This window comes from Puma concolor, chromosome D1, assembly GCF_028749965.1.
Source record: "Puma concolor isolate L17-30 chromosome D1, mPumCon1.1.hap2, whole genome shotgun sequence".
Lineage (NCBI taxonomy): Eukaryota > Metazoa > Chordata > Mammalia > Carnivora > Felidae > Puma > Puma concolor.
In genome coordinates, this window is record NC_141676.1 from 37,649,014 (window position 1) to 37,673,675 (window position 24,662).

At 37.8% G+C, this 24,662-nt stretch overlaps 1 long non-coding RNA gene across 2 annotated transcripts in view; it reads right to left on the reverse strand.

Moving 5' to 3' along the window:
* Positions 1-24,662, reverse strand: part of LOC147576595 (uncharacterized) — a 229,236-nt gene that overhangs the window by 187,483 nt on the left and 17,091 nt on the right. The window lies entirely within an intron of this gene.

Here is a 24,662-nt window from a genome sequence, read left to right on the forward strand (position 1 = left end):
CAACACTGGCACCTTCTATCATACCAAATCAGAAGTCTAGAGGTAGGACATGCTAGTGTTGGAGAAGCCTTTCAACATTGTTATCGAAGATCCAAACTCTTTCTGAATTTTCCCTCTGCCATCCCTGTGCTGGCAATGAATCCCAACATGACAGGGAGATTGCTGCCACAGCTTGGGGCACAACAGCTTTTCAAGCAGAAAAAAGGAAGCATGGGTGAATTGGTGGCAGGGAAGATGATGGAGTAGGAGGACCCTAAGCCCACACCATCCCAAAGATACAACTAGATAACACACACATCAGTGTAAATAACCCAGAAAACAACCTGAAGGATAGCAGAACAAACTCCACAACTAAATTTAGAGGCCACATCAAAGAGGATAGGAAGGGAAGAGACACAGTGGAGAGTTAAACAGACCATGGGACTGTCTGCTGGATGGAGGGACCCACAGGCACAGAGAAGGGAGAGAAAAAGAGGATCACACTGGGGAGCCCACACAAGGAAGATTAGTCTCCATAGCATTTGGCTTTGAAAACTAGAGGGGCTGAATTTTGAATTCTGTGAGTTCTTTCAACATTCTTAAAGCTTAGAATGTTAAAAATCAGTGGACTCAGTTCTGTAAGAGCAGGAAGGGCATAGGAAGCTAAGTCCCCACCCTTAAAGAGACAACACAACAAAGAGTCTGTGGAGATACAGCACAGAAGAAGCAGTTTGAAAATGTTAGGGGCATATAGGAGGGAGAGTTATTTACTAATCTCAGAGAATGTCCTAGAGGGACAGAGATCCCTGGGAGACTATTCCAGGAAAAAAGGAGCTGGCTGGCACCATTTACCTCCCCCATCCCCAACATAAACACATTGCCACCTGCAAAACCCAGCCTGGTGCTGACACTCACTACCTAACTTGCTACGAGTACTGCACTCACCGCCCCTGCCTCAGTGAATTTGCCCTTTCCACTCATACTTGCCTCAGTCCCAGCTCTATGAGCCCCCTCCCTCTGAAGACCTGCATAACCATTGTGAACAACATAACTTCTGACCCACACACTTTTTGAAGCTTCATGCTGGCTGCTGTGGCAGTTGTTGCTGCTGTGGCGGATCACCTCCCATGGAGGACAGGCATGCACCTTGTTAAAATTGCATGCCTTGCCCATGCACATTTTATGGATCCAGTCAGCTGGCCCTGGTCTCAGCAATGGTGGCACACAACTCTCAGTAGTGCACAAACTTTGCAGGCACTATGTGACCCATCCCCCCAGCACATTTGGATCTGTCCCCTCCAATATACCCTTGGCCAGAGTCCATTCAAACCAGGATCACAAGCCTGGCAGTATGCAAGTAGTGCCAACAGGGGCCAGCACCACCAGTCTAAAGTGACTCCTGTTATGGGGAGAAAAAAAGATAACCATTATACCAGTTAGATTGTGGCCTCAGCAGTGGGGTGGGGCAGACAGCTTTTCTGATTATAGGCCCTGCCCACCAATAAAGGGGACAACACAAGGGAAGTGTCCTGCAGTTTGGTGCTACTGCATGTCTGGTAAATGACTCATCTGACTCAACTCAAGACCAAGGCAGCCCCAGATTGATCCACTAACAATTCAGGGACGAAACAGTTATCACAACAGGCACTGCAGATGACGGCAAAGACGGCTCAGCCTTTGTGCACACAACACTCATAGGAGACACTCATGAAGCGCTAAGTTTTGGTAAGAAAGAACAGGACAAAACCATAGCAAGAGACTTAAATCAAACAGAGATTAGTAATATGGCTGATAGAAAATTAAAAGTAATGATCATAAAGACATTCCTTGAACTTGAGAAAAGAGTGGAGAACATCAGTAAAGTCCTTAAAAAAGAAACAGAAAAAGAATCAATCAGAGATGAACAACACAATAAATGAAATAAAAAATATACTAGATGGAATAAAGAGCAGACCAGAGGAAGTAGAAGAACAAATCAGCAACCTGAGGACAGAGTAATGGAAAGTAATCAAGCTGAGCAGGTGAGAGAAAAAAATTATTCAAAATGAGAATAGACTTAGGGAACTCACCAAATCCATCAAGCATAATAATATTTGCATAATAGGGATCATAGAAGAAGAGAGAGAAAAGGGAACAGAAAATTTATTTAAAGAAATAAAAGCTGAAAACTTCCCAAATCTAGGGAAGGAAGCAGATATTCAGATTGTGTCAGGAGACACAAACCTCCCCAAACAAAATCAGGAGGTCCACACCAAGATACATAGTAATTAAAATGGCAAAAAGTAGTGATATTGAGGGAATTGTAAAAGAAGAAATAGAAAAGAAGACAGTTACATAAAAGGGAAACCTCATAAGGCTATAAGGAGACTTTTTAACAGAAACTTCAAGGCCAGAAGGGAGTGGCATGATATATTCAAAGTGCTGAAAGGGAAAAAAAAGTGCAACCAAGAATACTGTATCCATCAAGGCTATCACTCAGAATAGAAGGAGGGATAAAGAGTTTCCCAGACAAACAAAGCTAAAGGAATTCATGACCATTAAACCAGCCCTACAAGAAATATTAGAGGACTCTCTCAGTGGAGAGCAAAGACCATAAGTAAGAATAAGAAAAGAAACTAAAAGCAGTAAAAACAAGTATATCTTTAAAAATTAGTCAAGGGACTCACAAAATAAAATGATATAAAGTATGACACCGTATACCTAAAATGTGGCAAGGAGAGGAGTAAGCAACCATCAACTCAAGGTAGACTGCTATATAGAGAAGGTGTTACATACAAACTTAATGTTAACCACAAATCAAAATCCAGTAATAGATATGCAAAAAAATAAAGAGAAAAAAACCGCAACTATATCACTAAAGGAAGCCAATGTATCATGGGAGAAGAGAGCAAGGGAAGAAAGTAACAGAACTACAAACACAACACAAAACGGGTAACAAAATGGCAATAAGTACATACCTGTCAATGGTTACTTTGAATGTCAATGGACTAAATGCTCCAATTAAAAGACAGAGGGTGATGGAATGGATTAAAAAAAACAAGAACCATCTAATGCTGCCTATAAGAGACTCACACCTAAAGACACATGTAGATTGAAAGTGATGAGATGGAAAAACATTTATTTTGCAGACAGATATCAAAAGAAAGCCAGAATAGCAATACTTATATCACACAAAATAGACTTTAATACAAAGACTGGGATAAGAGATAAAGGACACTATATAATAATAAAGAGGACAATCCAACAAGAAGATATAAAAATTATGAATATTTATGCACCTAATGTGAGACCACCCAAATACATAAAACAGAATAAAAAACATAAAGGAACTAACCAATAGTAATACAATAACTGTAGGGGACTTTAACACCCCACTTACATCAATGGACAGATCATTCAAATAGAAAATCAACAAGGAAACAGTGGCTTTGAATGACACACTGGACCAGATGGATTTCACAGATATGTTCAGAACATTCCATCTTAATGCAGAAGAATACAATTTCTTTTCAAGCGTACATGAAACAGTCTCCAGAATATACCACATATTACACCACAAAACAAGTCTCAACAAATTCAAAAAGACTGAAAACATACCATAATTTTTTTTCTGACAACAGTGCTGTGAAACTAGAAATCAACCACAAGAAAAAAATATGGAAAAGGCACAAATACATGGAGATTAAATAACATGCTACTAAACAATGAATTGGTCATTCAAAAACCCAAAGAACAAGTTAAAAAATACATGGAAACAAATGCAAATGAAAACACAACAGTCCAAGAACTTCAGGATATGGCAACAATAATTCTAAGAGAGAAATTTATAGCAACACAGTCCTACCTCAAGAAGCAAGAAAAATCTCAAATAAACAACCTAACCTTACCTAAAGCAGCTAGGAAAAGAGGACAAACAAAACCCCAAAACAGTAGAAATAAATGATATAGGAACTAAAAACATAGCTACTACAACAACAACAACAACAACAACAACAACAACAACAACAAACCAGTACAACACATCAATGAAACCAGGAACTGGTTCTTTAAAAAGATCAACAATATTGATAAACCTGTAGCCAGACTCATAAAAGAGGTAGAGGGCTCAAATAAACAAAATTAGAAATGAAACAGGAGAAATAACAACCAACACCACAGAAATGCAAACAATTGGTAAAGAATATTATGAAAGATTATTTGCCAAAAATTTGAACAACCTAGAAGAAATGGAAAATACCTAGAAACATATATCCTACCAAAACTGAAGCAGGAAGAAATAGAAAATTTGGACAGACTGAATATCAGCAATGAAATTGAATCAGAAATCAACAAACTCACAACAAACAAAAGTCTAGCACAAGATGGCTTCATAGGCGAATTCTACCAAATATTTAAAGAAGAGTTAATAACTATTCTTCTCAAACTTTTTTGAAAAATAGAAGAGGAAACAAAACTTACAAAGTTATTTTATGAGACCAGCACTAACTTGATACCAAGACCAGATAAAGACACCACATACAAAGAGAACTACAGGGGCACCTGGGTGGCCCAGTACGTTAAGCTCCCAACTCTTGATCTCAGTTCAGGTCCTGATCTCACAGTTTGTGAGAATGAGCCCCGAATCAGGCTCTGCACTGACAGCAGGGACCCTGCTTGGGATTCTCCCTCTCCCTCTCTCTGCCCTTTCCCTGCTCACACATGCTCTCTCTCTCACTCAAAATAAATATATAAACTTAAAAATATAAAAAATTAAAAAAGAGAACTACAGGACCACATCTCTGATAAACATAGACGCAAAAATTCCCAACAAAGTATTAGCAAGCCAAATCCAACAATACATTAAAAAAATCATTCACAGTGATCAAGTGGGATTTATTCTTGAGAAGCAAGAGTAATTCAATATTTGCAAAGCAATCAACATGAGACATCACATCAATAAGAGAAAGGATAAAAGCCATATCATCATTTCAAAAGATACAGAAAAAGCATTTGACAGAGTATAAATCTATTCATGATAAAAATCCTCAATAAAGTATGTTTAGAAGAAACAGCTGTGTGTAATGCCTTCATGAAAAACTCACAACTAACATCAGACACCATGAGAAAAATGACAGCTTTTCCTGCAAAGTCAGGAACAAGGCATGGATGTCCACTCTCACCACTTTTATTCAACATAGCACTGGAAATCTTAGCCATGGCAATCAGACAAGACAAAGGAACAAAAGTCATCCAAATTGGTAAACAAGTAAAACTTTTACTATTTGTAGATGACATAATACTGTATGTAGAAAACCCTCAAGACTCCACCAAAAAACTACTAGAACTGATAAATGAATTCAGTAAGGTCACAGGATACAGAATCAATGTACAGAAATCTGTTGTATTTCTATACACTAAAAATGAAGCAACAAAAAGTGAAATTAAGAAAACAATCCCATTTAGGGGCACCTGGGTGGCTCAGTTGGTTACGCATCCAAGTTTAGCTCAGGTCATGAGCTCACATTCCGTGAGTTTGAGCCCCATGTTGGGCTCTGTGCTGACAGCTCAGAGCCTGGAGCCCACTTCAGATTCTGTGTCTCCCTCTTTCTGCCCCTCCCCTGTTTGCACTCTGTCTCTCTTTCTCTCAAAAATAATAAAGATTTTTTTTTAATTAAAAAAAGAAAGCAATCCCATTTACAAAAATCCCATTGCACCAAAAAGAATAAAACACATAGACATAAACTTAATCAAGGAGGTGAACTTGTACTTTGAAAACTATAAACCACTGATGAAAGAAATTGAAGACAACACAAAGAAATGGAAAGATTTACCATGCTAATGGATTAGAAGAACAAATATTGGTAAAATGTCTATACTATCCAAAGCAATCTACATATTTAATGCAATCCCTATCAAAATACCAACAACATTTTCACAGAACGGGAATAAACAATCCTAAAATTTGTATGGAACCAATAAAGACCCAGAATAACGAACATAATCTTGAAAAACAAAAACAAAACTGGAGGTATCACAATTCCAGACTTCAAGTTATATTACAAATCTGTAGTAATCAAAACCATATAGTACTGACACAAAAAGAGACACATATATCAGTGGAACAGAGTAGAAAGCCCAGAAATAAACCCACCAATATATGGCCAACTAATCTTCAAGAAAGGAGAAAAGAAAATGCAATGAGAAAAAGACAGTCTCTTCAACAAATGGGTTGGGAAAACTGGACAACTACACGCAAAAGAGTGAAATACCACTTTTTTACACTATACACAAAAATAAACCGAAAATGGATTGAGGACCTAAATGTGAGACCCGAAACCATAAAAATCCCTGAAGAGAGCACAGGCAGGCATTTCTCTGACATTGGCCATAACAACATCTTTCTAGATAATGTTTCCTGAGGCAAGGGAAACAAAAGTAAAAAAAAAAAAAAAAAAAAAACTATTGGGACTACATCAAAATAAAAAGCTTCTGCACAGCAAAGGAAAAAACCAACACAACTAAAAGAAAACCTAAGAAATGGGAGAAGATATTTGCAAATGACATATCAGATAAAGGGTTAGTATCCAAAATATATAAAGAACTTATAAAACACAATACCCCAAACCTCAAATAATCCCATTTAAAAAATAGGGAAATGAACAAACATTTCTCCAAAGAAGACATACAGATGGCCAAAAGACACACGAAACATCACTCAACATCACTCATCGTCAGAGAAGTGCAAATCAAAACCACTATGATATACCACCTCACACCTGTCAGAATAGCTAAAATCAAAAACCTATGAAATGAAGTGTTGGTGAGGACGTGGAGAAAAAAAAGAACCCTCGTTCACTGTTTGGGAATGTAAACTGGTAAAGTCACTTGGAAAACAGTGCGGAGTTTCCTCAAAAAGTTAAAAATAGAACTACCCTAAGATCCAGTAATTGCACTACTGGGTATTTACCCAAAGAATACAAAAACACAAATTCGAAGGGATATGTGTACCCCTATGTTTATTGGAGCTTTATTTGCTATAGCCAAATTATGGAAACAGCCCAAGTACTCATCGATAGATGAATGGATAAAGAAGAGGTGATATATGTAGTAGATGGGTACACACACACACACACACACACACACACACAGTGGAATATTATTCAATCATAAAAAGGAATAAAATCTTGCCATTTTTGCAATTGCATGGATTGACTTACAGTATATAATTCTAAGTGAAATAAGCAGTCAAAGAAAGATAAACACCACATGACTTCACTCTTCTGTGGAATTTAAGACCCAAAACAAATGAACAACGGAAAAAAAGAGAGACAAACCAAAAAATAAACTCTTAGCTATAGCAAACAGAAGGTTACCAGGGGGCAGGTGGCTAGGGGAAATGGTTGAAATAGGTGAAGGAGATTAAGAGTACACTTAGCTTGATGAGCACTAGTACAGAATTGTTGAAATACTGTATTGTATTAATATATCAATGCTAGTTAACTACATTGTTAATTAAAATTAATTTAAAAAAAACATGTTTCGACACTGACATGAAAAGAAGAAAGAAGCATGGAGAAGAAACAGGTTTCCGCTTACATGCTTTTCCCAGGAAGGCAAATTATTTCTAGGATATCCCCCACTGGGATTGCCTTACATCTCATTGGCCTCCAACTCCCAGACAAAAAAATATCACGATACTGGGCACCCTACAGACCCATTTGGAATCCCTTTAGCAAGAAAGGAAGAGACACATTTGGATGTGCAACCACCCTAGCCCTGAGCAGGAGTAGAGAAAAACATGGTGGTGTATGCGCTATCCTTGTTCTTTCCACCCTTTTCTCAAAAAGTAACCAGAAAAAAAAGTCAGAAGTTTGGAAACAGAATTCAAGTTTTATTCAAAAGGGTTAGTTAGTATTCGTTCCTTTGCAAAGTGCAGTATGCAGTCTAAAATTGCAATCTGCTGCTTACAGGAGGAGCCCTTTGGTTACTCTCCCCTGAGAAATCATCTTCAGGTACTATAAGCAACATCTCTGCCCTTGTTTCCTCTCATCATTCTTGGGCTGCAATGTAAGGCAGGGGTGACAAAGCAGCTGAGACATCCACAGGAAGGAGATGAATCACACCAGCGCTTTTTCTGCAGGATGCTGGAGCACAGCGCAGCCCATTATGGGGTGAATGCTGCATGTGGAGAGAAATGAGCCAAAGGCGGATGTAAACCTTGTTTCGTATGGGCTGCACAACCCCGAGGAACCCACGGTGATAAATGTTAAAGAAGAAAGAGGGACTCAGCTGAAAACTATTCTGACTGCACCACAAAAAAAAAAAAAAAAAAAAAAAAAAAAAAAAATGCTGCTGACTTGCTGGGATCTCTGCTAAAATAGAAGGCTTTAGGATAGACATCTAAATCAGAATTTATCGCAGCACAGACAGTCCTCAGTCAATATCCGTGCCCACATAACACACTTTGCCATTGTCTATGTGAATAGAATAGGTCGGGCTGAAATCATCACCACACAATAGAAACTTCTCTGTGAAGCTTTACTTTTCTTGGTATCATCTACTCCAGAAAACAATCCTAAACCTGAATCACCAGCCTTATTTCATCTCAAATAACTACATTTTATAAATCTTTATTAAAAAAACAGCTCAGCATTGTGAGTAGCAATTGCTTAAGATGGAAAATAGTAATAGTATAACAATGTACAGGAAAAGCTTTCATTATTGTTTTATTCATCAGACTGCAGAAAATGGATACTAATCATATTGACAATTTGTCTTCGGAACGCTAACTTCCTATGTGCTAAACACCTTGCTTTTATATATTATCTCTGTAAAAATCCTTACAAATAACGAAATAAAGTTCAAAGAGATTTTCCCAGGATTAGGCAACTAATAATAGATGGAGCTGGACTTCAAACCCAAGTTTGTCTGATGCTAAAGCTTTTTTAATTGCTATCTTCTAATATACTGTTTCATATGTGCTAGTAATTCCCATAAAACCAATGCTACTTCAGGCCATCAAAAATGCCAAACAGGAGGAAGACAGAAAGAGGACAAAGCCACAAAAAAGAGGACGAAAATCTTGTCCTGTGAGGAGCATGGAAAGGGGCAGGAGTAAAAGACTGTTAAAAAGTCCCTATAACATGAGGACTGACTGTTGAGAAATGCTTCTTTAAATAGTGGGGGAAAGTACATAAGAAAATGAAAACAACATGTGATCTTAAAAGTGGCAATATTCATCAAGCAATTCATATCATTACCTTGAAGTCCCAGATTTTCGTCAGTCCAATAACTAATAGGAATATCTCAACAATATTTCCAGATGTGTCTATGAGGGTGTTTTCAGATGAAGACAGCACTTGAATAAGTGGACTCAGTCAAGTAGATCAGGCTCTTCAGTGAGGATGGGCATCATCCAATCTATTGAGGGACTGGATAGAACAAAAAGTGAAGGAAGAAGGAATTGACTGACCCCTTTTTGTTTCCTGCTGCCTGCTTGAGTTTGGGATATCTCATTTCATCTTTGCTGGCCCTCAGACTGGGATTTGAACCATTGGCCCCTAGTTCTTAGGCCTTCAGACTAGGACTGAATTATACCACCAACTCTTCTGAGTCTATAGCTTACAGATCACAGATCTAGGAAATTCTCAGCTTCCATAATCACATGAGCCAATTCTTCGTAGTATACCCTTCTCTCTCTCCCCACTCTTTTCTCTCTCTTTCTTCTCTCTCTCTCTCTCTCTCTCTCTCTCTCTCTCTCTCTCTTGCTCCATATTTATACATGAAGAACACAGGTTGCAAAGTATGTCCTATTCTATGATACACAAACACACATCACATATCAGGAGTTGTCACATATCAGATACCACTGACAAAAACTGAGGTGAATAATGATTAGGGAAAAAAGGAACTTTTTGGTTCCTATAACCTATAAGTTAGACTTCAGGGTACTAGGGTTGGAGGTGATAAGGTTTGTTGGCCAGAAAAAGGTGAATGGATTGAGGTACCGAAGAAGGGTAGGAAGGTCTGCTCAACAAGCTAGAAAAATAATAACTACTTCCAATTGAATAGATGAAATAGATATTTGGTTAGAGAGATAAGTAGATGGACTAACACAGATGGAAAAAATAATAGATATGTAACGGAATATTAGCAGCTATTTTATCTGGATGGTGATACTATCAGTGAGAGTCTTTCTACTTGGAAGTTCTCTATGTATGGAGGATACTTTGCCTGTCAACCCCCATTCTACTCTTCTTTGATTCGTAGGGTCTGGAAAGCTATCATCCAGATCCCCCAATATTCTTGCAGCTAGCATTCTGGATGCAGATTATGTGCCACCAGTACTTGAGAGAGATTTGGAAGGCAGAATGCAGAGGTGACCGTTTCCCTACCTCTCTTGGCTGTTGTTGCTGGTGATATAGAAATGTGAGACTTTCCTGCAGCTGCGCTCATGTCCTTGCTCCACTACTGTGGGCATGAAAACACCAAGTGACTTCTTGGTCTAACTTCCTAACATCTGGATCACAGCTTCAGCTGCTCTTTCTCCAGGGTGGGAGGCAGTTGTGACAGCATGTAGCAGTGTGGCTGCTTCAGAGATAGGAGCTTCCCTTGTGGATCAGCTCTGAATTATTCCAGAAACCAGCGCAGAAAGTCTGGCCCAGAAACTGTTCTTTCAGCCCTTCCAACAACTGTGAAAGTACTTAATATCTTGTATTAAATTCCTTTCCGCTGAATATACTTAATTTCTGTTTGCTGCACACAACCCTACCGAGTCACCTATATTTCACTTTATTGTGACTGTAAGCATAGCTACCTTGTGTAACAAAACTATTTCTTTTACATCTCATTCCATTCCTTTCCAACACAAATTTCTCACTTAAGTTGGCCTTTTTACCACTCCTAGAAACGCCCTTTGTTCGTTCTTCTGTGTATGCATTTGTACTGTCTGTGTCTCCCCTTTGTCTGCTCAAGCCTGAGAGAAACCAGGACACATAGTGCAGCGGCGAAGAATTCTCACATTCCTGCCACAGCCCCCCAACGCCTGGCAAAGCAACAGCAACCTGTGTAGAGAAACTGCAGTGGGCTATCTGACAGGACAAAAACATAGTGAGATGGTGTGCTAGGAAATCCCCGAGCCCATAAAAATGTTAGGTGGATGGGGCTCCTGGATGGCTCAGTCAGTTCAGTATCTGACTCCTGATTTTGGCTCAGGTCATGATCTCCCAGTTCGTGGGATCAAGCCCCACATTGGGCTCTGCGCTTACAGCACAGAGCCTTCTTGGGATTCTCTCCCTCTCTCTGCCCCTCACCCGCTCGTTCTCTCTCTCTCTCTCTCTCCCTCTCTGAATAAATAAACTTTAAAAAAAGATTTTCAAAAAGTTTAGGTGGAAAGAGACTTTTCAGAAGTCTAGAACTTCTTCTTGAGCTGGCAGACACAAGAGCAAGGATGATTCAGAAGTGTATGTTTGTATAGTCTGATCTCTATGTATGATTTCATTATTATTCTTCTCCCAACACAACTCTGAATTTGAACAGTGCACACTGGAAATGAAAATCTTCTATGTCTCTTTGGCTATGATTCATTTCCTCCTCTTTGTTTTTATAGAAGAAAACTAACATTAGATTGTATTATTTTGCATCCTTCTTAGTTTTTTTTTTTTTTAAGGTAAATGCATGTAGGAAAAATACGATCCACCTTACAAAGTATATCAAACATGTAAAAACAAAGGAGTGTCTTTGGCTCAGTTGATTAAGCTTCTGACTCTTGATTTCAGCTCAGGTCATAATCTCATGGTTTATGGGATTGAGCCCTACATCAGGTTCCATGCTGATAGCCTGGAGCCTACTTGTGATTCTCTCTATCACCCTCTCTCTCTGCCACTCCCCTGCTTATTCTCTCTCTCTCTCTCTCTCAAAATAAATAAAAGGTATTTTTTTAAAAAAAACATATAAAAAGGGAGTTTCTGACCTCTTATCTTTTTGGCCATCCCAGTATGCAATCCCTCTGCCCAGGGATAACCACTGTTGCCAATTGGGACAAAACCTTTGTGACCTCTTTTGATGCATTTACATACATTACTTTTTTTTTTAATATGCCCACACTGTACATACTCTCTGCTACTTGATATTTTCTCCTCACAATATATCACGGACATATTTCCATATCAGTACTTATTACACTACCTCATTCTTTTAAAAGGCCTCATGTGGCCCACTTTATGTAGTTTATTTAACCTTTATCCTATTAATCAACTTTGAGATCGCTTCCTCATTTTGATTAAACAATGAGGTAATGTGTGTGTCTTAGTACAGCTGGAGTTCACTTGACTGAAAAAATTATGTAAATGCAGGTTTCATGTGCCATCTACCAAAAAAAAAAAATGTTAAGAACTACTTAATTTATGTATTATGAGGCTTGAGGATGAATTAATATTTTTGTTTGTAGTTTGATCTAAAATCTGGGTAGGCAGCAAAGTGATGATTTAGTATATTAAGTGTAAAGATCTTGAACCTTTTTCCTCCAGTAGACTAAAAATAGATTCATGGTACAAAGAGCTCATTAACTACTTATGTTCACAGATGAAATTAAGAAGATTAATGTACTTGAAGTACAGAATGTGTCCCACCCCCTGAAAGCAAATATTATCAGTGATTCAGTAAAAAGATCAAAAATGTAATTTGAAATAGATGATTTCAGTTATCAGAGAAAGTAGTACATCGGAAACAAGTTCTAGGTATATCCTATTTCAAGTGTATCCCAAGAAGGGGTTGGAAATAAGAGTTTAAGCTGAAATTAATGGCACAGATCATGCTAGGCAATCACCATTCTTTAAAGTCCTAAACATAATGAAACTTAATCCCCAAAACTCTAAGGAGAACTCTAATCCCCACCTCATTCATCATTGGCCTCAGAATGCAACCAGCATGGGAAAGAAAGACAGATCTTTTTTTTTTTTTTTTTTTTTTTTTTTTTTTAATAACAAATCATACTTCCATAGAATCCCAAAGCTCAAAGGGACTTCAAAAGCCACCTAACTGCCCTGTTGGTCTTGTAATTCCCTTTTCTTCTCCCCACCAAGAAACTACGAACTTAGGATGCAGGCAGTTCCTTACCTACTACAGAAATTTACTCTATTTTCAGACACTGTGTTTTTAAAATCTTGGATTTAATTTCTCCTGTAAGCTGTTGGTTTTAGATCAGCTCTTTGGAGCCCCTCCTCCACATGACAGCCTTGTAGATATCTGATGACAGCTATCACCTGCATCCTGACATTCTCTTAAGGGTAAACATCTCACCAATGGAAAATACTCTGGACTTTTCAGAAGCCTCTGATTTTTATCGTTGATCATTCACTCTATCAATCTACTAAAATTGATAGAGAGCTTCCCACATGTCAAGCGTGACACTCTTACTCTGGAAATACAATAGTGAGAAAAGCAAACACTCCTCTGTCTTCATGAGGCTTATGTGAGTTAGGGCAAAAAAAGACATTGATTGATATGTCCGCCATAAATCATGTCCAGTTACAGAGGGGAGTGCCATTAAGGAGAGGCACTCAGTGCTGTGTGAGCACATAGTATAGAGCCTTGATCTAAACCTCGGTGATAGATCGGGCTTCCTGGAAAAGGTGATGTTTGAGTTCGATCTGAAGAACACGTATGAGACACAAAGGTGGAGACATGGGAGAACAGCTTTCCTGACTGAAAGAAGACTTGTACCAGACTTCTAGGAGGAGGGAGCAGAGAGTCTGAGGAAGGTGGTGTAGCGAGTGTGTAGAAAATGATTAGAAAGAATGGTATGAGTACACCTGGAGAAGTGCTTTTTGGGTGTGGTTAAGGTTTGTTTGGGTATTTAGAAGCCATGGGAGGTTATTGAAGGGTTTTAAGAACAGGAATTAAATAACCAAATTTGCACTTATAAAATATGGCTCTGATCCTGTGAGAGAAAACACATGGAGGGAAAGCAAGAAGGAAGGAAAGTCAACTATTGGCAGGCTACCGTGATGGTCCAGTAGCGAAGACTAGATGATGAAGGAGATGGGGTGGCTGGTGAGAAAGAAATAGATGCTTTAGGAGATATTTAACTGGGAAGTGTTTGGAATGCCAAATCAACCAGCAACAATTTTTGGAAAATCATTTTTGCTAATACAATTTTGCTTGGTTTTATAAAACAAAGTTACAAAGCAGTTGAATTTTAATTTCCTATTAGTTTGCAAGATGAAAGGCTTGAATACTGAATGTACAAAGATACTAAAACTAAACAGTAGTTTTTGAAAGTCCACAAAGCACAATAAATAAATAAATAAATAAATAAATAAATATTTTTAAGTCCACAAAGTACAGCAAAAGAAGCGTTTCAACACATTTCTTTTTTCTTTTTTTCAAAAGTTTTTTGATGTTTAGTTTTGAGAGAGAGCGCGGGGAGAGTGGGGGAGGGGCGAAGAGAGAGGGAGAGAGGGAGACACAGAATCTGAAGTGGGCTCCAGGCTCTGAGCTATCAGCACAGAGCCCAACAAGGGGCTCGAACTCAGGAACCAGGAGATCATGACCTGAGCTGAAGTCAGACGCCCAACCGACTGAGCCACCGAAGCACCCCTACACATATCTTTTTTCTTATTTGGATACATCAGAAACTGTATCTGTGGGTTTCTAGGTATGTTAATTTACTATCTCATCTTCTTGAGAGAATCTTAGAGAAAGAATAAAAGGAAAGGAGCAAGGAATTTGAGGTGAGTAGTGCTTATATATTTTTTAGAAGTATAATCATGAAACATATGAGGATAGAGGGACAGCAAAATAAAACATTTTAAATATAATCTTTCTTTGTAAAGGCTGTGAGTGATAAAAAGTAGAGTCAGAAAGCATTTCTTTCTTTCATGTGCTGGTCAGGTTCTTTTATTGTACAAGCAATACACTGGAAGTTTAAAATTAAAGCTCCTGAAGTTACTGAAGAATCCCAAACAATGGTGTCAACAATACCCTTATTATAAATTCTGAGGTTCGGTAAAATTGAAGTTGCCTATTTGAAATGCAGACGTTGTTTTTTAAAGATTGGTCATCTAGCACCATCTTCTGGCTATGTGATAATTTTCTGTTTTCTTTCTCACTTCAAATCGTTACTGTGTAAATATTATGATGGAGGCGCCACCTGCTGGATTTTTTGGTCTAAAAACAAACACCCTGAAGAGCTGCTGAGACATTAGATGATTATCTGCAAGGGCAAGACTTCTACTCGCCCTAGAAAAAAAAAATGATATTTGCAAAATAGCTAGACCTCCTGATTCTAAGAATTATCCTAAAGTACCCACACATAATATTCTAATAATCCAAAGAGTTATTATGTATTTTACTTATTCTTACGGAGAAAGAAGCTATATATTCCTTTGGCAACCCATTCTCAGCTCTTTTGCTATCCACATGAAACCTTTAGACACATGAGAAATTACCCACCCATTAGTTAAAGAGGAAAATAAAATAATACTGGAGCACACTTGAATACATTATTCCTTAAATTTTACAACTCTAAGAAATAGTATTATCCCTATTAGCCCCACTGGAAAACTGAATGTAGTTTAGCTGCATAAAATACCTTATATCAAAATGGAACACAGATAATTTTGAACCAAGGTATTTTTAGAAGAAGCCTCTTCTTCTTCTACCCTGTTTTCATTGCTAATTAATAAGATTTAGGTAAATGTAGACTCTCTATAAATATGATTATTTAAAGCCTATTAAAGGATTTTCTTAATGTTTATTTATTTTTGAGAGAGATAGAGAGAGACCAAGTGCAAGCGAGGGAGGGGCAGAGAGAGAGGGAGACACAGAATCCAAAGCAGGCTCCAAGCTGTCAGCACAGAGCCCGACACGGGGCTCAAACTCACGAACTGTGAGATCATGACCTGAGCTGAAATCGGACGCTCAACCAACTGAGCCACCCAGGCGCCCCTAAAGCCTATTAAAGGATTTTCTAATCTCAATGGATATGTTTCCTTGTCAGAACTTTCTAGCTTTCGGTCAACATCATTTTATACCCTTTATTAACTTTTTTACAGGTTGAATTCCACACTTTTTATTTGTCATCTTGGGCTTCTTTCTGCCTGGATATCTTTAAAAACAACGATGAATTTACATCTTCCATATTGGTATCTGGACAAAAAAGTCCAAAGAAGGAAAAAATAATTTGTCACTTTTTCTAAAGTGTTGATTAGATTCAACTTAAAATAAGAATGCTAAAATTTCTGAGTTAAAAAAAAAGAGATGTTCTGTTAATTTGCAACACTAGTCATATTTAATGTGATTCCACTTTAGTTTTTTAATTATGCATTTTATATGTCCACTTAACTGGTAATATGTGCCAATCAGAGTCCTCCCCAAAAGCTGTGAGTGAGGACTTTCTCCCAGGTTGTGGGTCAAACTGTAAAGGATGATAGTTTAGCAGGATAGAGGAGGTGCTAGAGGTCCCCATTAGCTACAGAAAAATCTATTTTCAGCAAGACAAAGGCCAACCTGAAGAGTGAAGCATAGCTCACAGAAATGAGTAATTATTATTTGACCGAATGAAATTTCCTCCTGTATTTCCTACTCATGCAAACCGAAAAAGAATCCCTTTCAGTTTGTCACTTCCTCAATGTTTCTGTTCTCGCCACTGAAAGAATACTACCTAATACAAAACTCCAGAAATATTTATTGACTTAAGAAATGTTGAATGGGATGACCTTCATTAGTTCTCCTAAGTTCTCCGAGCTTCCTCTTTCTAAATTCCATTATAAAATCCATGGATTCATACTTTACTTTCCTCCCAAGGTTTACGGAGTTCAGATGAAATGAACACCACATGAAATGAAAGATTTCTCATTATAAAATTTGGAAACTTATTATAAATTGGCTATATAAATATAAACCTATCATACTGTTGAAGAAATCAATCCATGCGCCCAGCAGAGCGCTTTTTAAATATGGTATATGTTCAATAAAGTTTAATCTGTACGCTGTCAGGTCTAACACATGAAGATAGGAATGGGGAGCTTTCCAAAGGACTTATTATTTAATACAGCACTGTCACTCAATGTTATGACAAAGAAAGTTGATTAAGTTAGTGTATCAGTATAATGATCACTGACATCTGTATTTGACATACAGTAGGCACTTGAAAGAAAATGCTTCCTAAGAAACAACATTGCATTTACATTTTTTTTTTTCTCTTTTGTAGCAAAGTAAAGTCATTGTGTCTGGCACCGCAAAATGAGGATCATTTCCCACGCTGATTTTTCAGTTCCTGCTAACTGGACAACATCTTCTATGAAATATTGATTCAACCTTTAATGTTCTTGTGATTGTATAAAAAGAATTACCAAAAGAATTCATATTTATTTCTATGTTGTTAAGTACCCAAGGCAGTCTTGGTAGACTAATTAAAGATCAAAGATAAGATGGAATCAGATATCTTAAAAGAATTACTTCTTCAAGTAAAGATGAGCATAACTTTAATAAGGTTATATATTTCTCGCTTAACAAATAGGTCTGTGTTCTATGTGAATCTCCAATTCTGTACTATGTATTTTCATGTGTTCTCAAAATAGCAGCTTAGTGCAGAAAATTGCATGATAGCCAAAACTAGAGAATATATGAAGAAGAGATTTGTGATCCCTGTGAACCTGAATATATCATACAGAGGACAACAGTTTTAGCATATTTACCTCTCTCATCCAACTTTCTCCATCAAATGAAATTTTAAGACTTTTATATACTGTTAGAGGAGCTCTCTCCATCACTACAGCTTAACTCTTAAATCTTTTCTCTGAAAATAGTTTGTGGTTTTTTATTCAACAAGTATAAACTAAATAATCCAAAGTCGCAAAAAAAAACAAATTGAATAAGAAAAGTTTTCAAATGAGTCTTTTATTTTTTGTCCCCGTAAATTCAAACAGCACAGTGTGAACATAGAGGAAAATGGAGAGTAAAGGGAAGCTAGGACTTACTATAACTGACCATGAGTCTTGAACATTACTGACTCTAATATCAAGTTACTTTTAATAGACAATTCCTAGAAATGCATTCTGTCTAATAAAGATACATCCAGTATAGCCATTTAAGGCATGCCCTACCCAGATCTAAAGCTAAATAGGGGCGCCTGGGTAGCTCAGTCGGTTAAGCGTCCAACTTCAGCTCAGGTCCCAGGTTCTCCCAGTTCGTGGGTTTGAGCTCCTTGTCAGGCTCTGTGCTGACAGCTCAGAGCCTAGAGTCTGCTTCAGATTCTGTGTCTCCCTCTCTCTCTGTCCCTACCTCTCTCGTGCTCTGTCTCTGTCTCTTAAAAATGAATAAACATTAAAAATATATAAAGTTAAATACTCAACAATTATGAAGTGTGACTATAAATCATTCATTTCATCTTTGCTTTGATGATTACCTAAAAATTAATGTAAGATTCTTAAATTTGGGGTTGATTTTCCCCAACAGAGAATTAATTGCCAATGCAGATGAGTAACTTATTAATATGTCATCTTTAGATTCATAACATTTCCAAGAGGAATCATGAAGCTATCAGCACTTTTGGAAGATTTCTCCAGATAGAAATTAGGCCACAAGGGGTTTTTCTTCCCCTTTCTTAAGTTCACCCCTTGTGGGGAAAAGATCATTTAAATTTGGCTGTGAAAGCTGATCATCATTAGCAGAACAAGTCTTTTTTGTGTTGTTGATACTCCGTTCAGAAAACACTGAAGATCCAGCCTACCCTTCAGTGTAAAGATCTGCCTTTCAGGGTAATGGAGGCAAGGACTAAGGATCATATAACCTAGACTTCCCCAAACCAGAGCACAGATGACAAACCAAGAAGAGGGGGCTCCTACATTTTTCTCCAGGCTGACTGTATGTCACGAAAGGTAAGTCTGCTCATACACTTGAGGGATGCGAAAACGTTACGCTCTGTTAAATTAATTAAACAAGGAAGCCATGAGCCTGATGTGGCTCTCATGCCATGGCGGCCTATATAAGCAAACCAAAATCTAAACCGTAAATGCCTCAAGGTTACAAAGTCAAGACTCTAAAGACAACCAATCACAAACCGCCAACTAAGCTCTAAGCTATAACCAAACAAATGATTTCCTTTCTTTGCTTCTGCATTTTCTCTAGAAAAGTCATTCCTCTTTGCTCCTATGAGCTGGCAATCCTACTAACCACTTCCTAACCACTGTCCCATTTGAATTGATTCTTGCTCAAATGAAGTTTAAACAATTTTAATATGCCTCAGTTTCTTTTAACAACAGCATTATTTGGAGAGAGAGAGACAGACAGACAGAAAGAGAGAGGGAGAGGGAGAGAGAGAATGTGTGTGTGTGCGTGTGTGTGCGTGTGTGTGTGTGTGTGTGTGTGTCTGATGATCAATAGTTAAGACTGGGTTCTTTCTGATAAGAAATTGTGTTTACAGTCTTTTTCAAACATTTTGAATTATAATACAGGATTGATAAAAAATTAAACTATTTCAATTAAAAGAAAGAGACATTTTAGAAGGGCAAATAAACCCAAGTTGTTTGTTTTGGTCAACTTGACCATTTAAACTTTTAGAGATGTAGCTATAGTAGCCAAATGTCTACTTGTAATATTTAATTTAATTTTTTTACACATCCACATTTGAAACCACATTACATAAACAATATATTAGTTTTAAAATGTTGTTTATTTCTGTCCCCACATTTCATTAGACAGTTTTATTCAACCTCTTTGCATGCATTTTTAACGTCACTGTCTTAATTGTTGCCAAAGCCACTTTTTGAGTTTTTAAAGATATTAACTTTTCATTCCCATCTCAGTGCCTTGAAATACAGCCCTTTCTAAATTCTAGTTTGATCCTATTAAATGTTACTGGAAATTTATCCAAAGCCTAAGTACTCTTTCACGTAACATTAGAAGTTGTTTGTTCTGTTCATTTGTGCTATAAGTGTATATTAAAGATCTCCAAAATACAACCACTTATTTATTCAATTGATCTTTAAAGTGATCTTTAAAAGACTTGCTTACAATGACTTTTAAAAGAGATAATTACTAAATTACTTTGTTTTGCCAATTCATATAGGGGACCTTGATAAGTATCCAAAGCTGGCATTCAAGTCCATTCCCAACCAGTACATTTTTCTGAAGAACTCTGTTTTTTCAAACTAAAGGGGTCTGAAATACAGAGACTTCATAAAGATTCTGGCATAAAGCAACTTACTCTTTTCTGAGGAATAATTTTTTTTTAATTCTTTTATCTTGGACTCAATTTAGGGATATATATATATATTTTTTTTAAGCTTATTCATTTTTCAGAGAGAGAAAAAGAGAGTGTGAGCGGGGGAGGGGCAGAGAGAGAGGGAGACACAGAATCTGAAGCAGGCTCCAGGCTCCAAGCTATCAGCACAGTGCCCGACGCAGGGCTCAAACTCAGGAGCCCAGCCGTGAGATCATGACCTGAGCCTAAGTTGGATTCTTAACCAACTGAGCCACCGGGGCGCCCCTCTGAGGAATAATTTTGAGGACAGATCTGGCTTTATATTGGGGCAGTCATGATAGGTGCAGAGCCAGCAAAGGTAAGGAGGCTGAAATGCAGACCAAATGTAAAACTACTTAGGAGAAAGTTTAACTGAATGGCAGCAAGGTTCATGGCATAAGACATGAAGGTGTGCTATAGAAAAGAAAAAAAAAAGAACTGTTCTTGACAGGTTGGAAAAAGTTGAATCTAAAAAGATGTAACTTACTATATGGACAAACTTAAAGTCTATAACCTAGATTTCACAATATAATTGCCTAGGTACAGAAAAAAAAAAGAAAATCTGTTATAAACTCAGTACAGACAGGCAGAAAGATAGACAATTTCTCACAAACTTCGGAGGCTAGGTTTAAGACCATTTAGCGCAATTTGCAGGTCGTAGTGCCAAAGAAAAATGCAGGGCTGCTTAAAAATTAAGTGTTTTAAGACAGCAAGAACAGAGCATTAATCTTTTGAAGCATGACTCCCTGGGTGACTGCATAGACCCTGCAACCGTGAAGTTGGCCCTGCACTGGCTATTATTTTAAAGAGGACTTATTCAGAGAGGACTCCTATCTACCTGCTCAGCACAAAAACTTCAGCACAAGCACAGAGCCTGGAACAAAAGAGCACTCAGTGGGTACAGATATCTGTTGAATGAAAGAATGGTCCAGAAGAAAGAGTGGTGAGCCTGTACACATCTCCTTACTAAATAAAAAATAGCACTCTGTCATCAAAAGAGAACAGACTTTAATCGTAAGACATATTTTCAGTATTTAAAGAATATTATGACTTGAAGAGGATCTACTCCCTCAAACTTTATTTTAAAAAATAAAGTCATTAGAAAACCCTAAATACCCAAATTAGGCAAAGTTCTTCCATTTACTTTGTAAAACAGTTTCACATCAAAAGGTAAACAGTTGCATTGAAATCAAAGTAAATAATTAAAGTTTCTTAATGCCCCAAAATAGATTCCATGACCCACTGTAAACCCAGAAAATGAACAAAACCGAAAATCTGTGAATTATGGTACAAATTAGATCAATGTTGATATTCTATCTATATTTCTGCACAAGTTGTTTCATTTATGTGGAAAAGCCTACAAGTTAATTCTTTAAGAACTTGCTCAGGTTTTGTACAAATTTACAAAAAAAAAACCTAATTATGGAAACATCAAACAAACAGGATGAGCTGTTTTTTAAGATGTGAATGAAATATTTACATCTTTCCATAAATTCTGTTTTATGGAAACACTATAACAGTGAATCTGACTTGCATTAAGAAACTGCATTTAAAATCTAAAACAAAAATCAGCAAATGTTCTTTAGGAAGAAAATGAGGAAAATAATTGGAATGTGAAAAAATTGTGATTTAAATATGGATACCCAGGGTTGTCAGTTTGTGACATAATTAATATGTCATGCTTGAAGTAATATAAAATAATACTTAGTTATTCAGAAATAACTACTATCTTTAATATAGAATCTTCCATTATGAATGGCACACTAAAAAAGAGGGTCTGGTCCCACAAGTAAATAAGTTGGAGAAACATTGTATACTATACCTTTGTATCGTATATTCATAATTACTTCAGCATATTACCAGTTCTGAGTGGCCCTGCAGTAAAGTTAGGTGTTTACCTTTGTTTAACCTTTGTTAGAATGTCCCAAACTTATTTGAACTTGGTACCTATTTTTATGTAAGGGGAAAGGGTGGCTTATTTACTTGTTTTATTTTTCACATAAAATTATAAACACTTTGAAACGGTAGTTTCTGGAGTTTACTTTGAGAATTGTAGCTCTATACCGATCAAACATGAACAAACAGGAATATTGACTGTGCTTGCATTTAGTATTCAGGAGTTTTCATAATTTATTTTACAGTTAAATTTTATCCATTTCTGCAAAGGTAATGTTTATGCAAATGTACTGCCTGAACTTGGGAAGTTAATGCTCTTGCCCTTCTGGCTCTGCCTTATACCACACTTTGAGTTTTGTGTCTGGTGCAGGACATTGGCTGACTGTAGTGTAATACAAGTTATCAACCTGGATAATGGGGAGGTTTGAAACTGTTCTCGAAGATGTATAATCCAAGGACTGCAGGTGATGTGGGGCACGATGGTCGCTGTGCCACATTAACCTGTTGTCTTTCGGCTCCAAACCTGCCCTTCCACATCCTACCTTGTAAATAAAGCCTGGGCTGGGACTCTGCATATTTTATTTCTCTTTAGAAATAAAAAGCTGGAGATCTGGCCAGCTGGAGTCCTGGTAGGTTTAGCCAATCAGGGGGTGAGGATGCTGGAGGGAGATAGGAAGGTGAGTGGAGTGGAGAAGGATCTCACTTGTGCCTGTTTTCTTGCCCTCAGTTGTCACCCCAGCAGTGACACTTCACCTGGCAGTAGCCTTTGTCTCCAGCAACAGTTGTTTCCAGTTTCTATCTTTTCTATACAATCAGAGTTGGTCTTACAGCACCTGCCAGATAGTGGCTCCTAAGAGATCTCTGATCCCCAGCTCTGAAGGATCCCCCCGCCAAACCAACATCCAGGGGTACCAGTTCAGCCTGTCGATATTCCCCTCCTCAGAGGTCTGATTCTCAATTTGTGGGCTCCCTCCTCAAAGCCTGTAGAGTCTGACAACCTCAGCCTCTTCGCCAACCTTATCATCATGTAGAGGAGAATGAGTTTATTTTATGAGGCCCATGAGGACAGAACTAGAAATAGTGGATTGAAGTAAGAGGTTACAATAATTAGAGGCACCAAAAACCTGAAGGGACTGCACTGAATTCCCTATCCATTAATCACAAGGATCTGCCACAAAATTAACATATTAATGGAACATATGTCCTTATTACTACTCCCAACACACTGTTTTACTTTTTTATTGTTGCTAGTTTGTCGACTTTCCTTGAGGGCAGCGAATGAGTTTATTTATCTTTGTATTCCCAGGACCTAGTGAGATCTGTAAGTACCCAAAACATATGTTCTTGAGGCAACATGGCATATTAGAAAAATCACAGGATTTCCAATCAGTTTCTGGAGCGTGATCATGAGCAAGATCACGCAATTTTTCTAAGTTGTATTCTTCCCAGAGAGGAGAGTTGCAGGAAGGAAGTGGCCAATGGTTTTCAGCACCCTGGGTGAGTAAGATTATTTAATTTTCCCAAGCCTAACTGTTCCAAGAGAAATCTCTGCAGCTTCTAACGCAAAGCAAATGTCATGTAATAGAAAATGCCCACTGGATTCCGTAGGAAGATCACCAGAGACCTACTGTGAAACAAGTACCAATGGGGGTTGAAGGTTGCAGTAAGCCAAATATTGCATTAGACGTAAAGAAGAGGGACGGGAATCCGATCTCATCCAGCAGCTTTTAGGATTATTTATTGTAAATAGAGGGGATGGGCAAAGTTACAATTAGCTGTTGTTCAAAGGGCTTTGGTTTATTACCTTAAATAGGGGATGAGTTGAGCATCTTGCATTTAATTGTTTAAAGAAAACAGGCAAGATACAGATGTTAGCAAGGGGAGGGAATAATCTAGAGCAAGGTCTCTGAGGAGGCTTCTAAGAGGAAAATGACATGGGAACAAAAATGAACAGACTTGTTCGAGACAAAAACAGAAGGGCAACAACTTTTTCAATTTAATGGGGTTACAGGGAAAAAAGAATAATGTGGATACAGACAATGTTATAGACTTACAGGTGGGAAGGAATTGAGGTAGCCCCAGTCTGGGCTTTTAAAAGCAATTGGCGGCCCAGCACCATGATCAAACAGCACAGGTCCCATTAGCAGACTCTGTGTATTTAAGTCCCAGTGCCTAACCTCAGGCAAGTTGTTTAACCTACTAATGCCTTCTTTTCCCAGATGACAATAACCATGCTCTTGTTCTCTCGGGTTGTTGCAAGAAGTTGATGATTTAATATATATGCACTCATCTAACAGTGCTGAGCATAAGCTCTACTGAAGCTTTAGCCACTCTCGGTGTGTGAAGCAAGAGTTGTCCTACCTCTGCTGAAAGTGTCTGGAGGACAGTGGGCTCAGAGATTTCAACAGAGGAGAGACAGTTTGAAGGAACACTGCCGAGTGAAAAAAAGAAAAAGCAAGGCAAACATAAAAGAGGTGGGAAGCAGTGGTGAAGACCCAGTTTAAGTTGGAGATGATGTCTAGGCAATTGTGACAATTCTCAAATTTCCCCCTCTTTAGCCCGG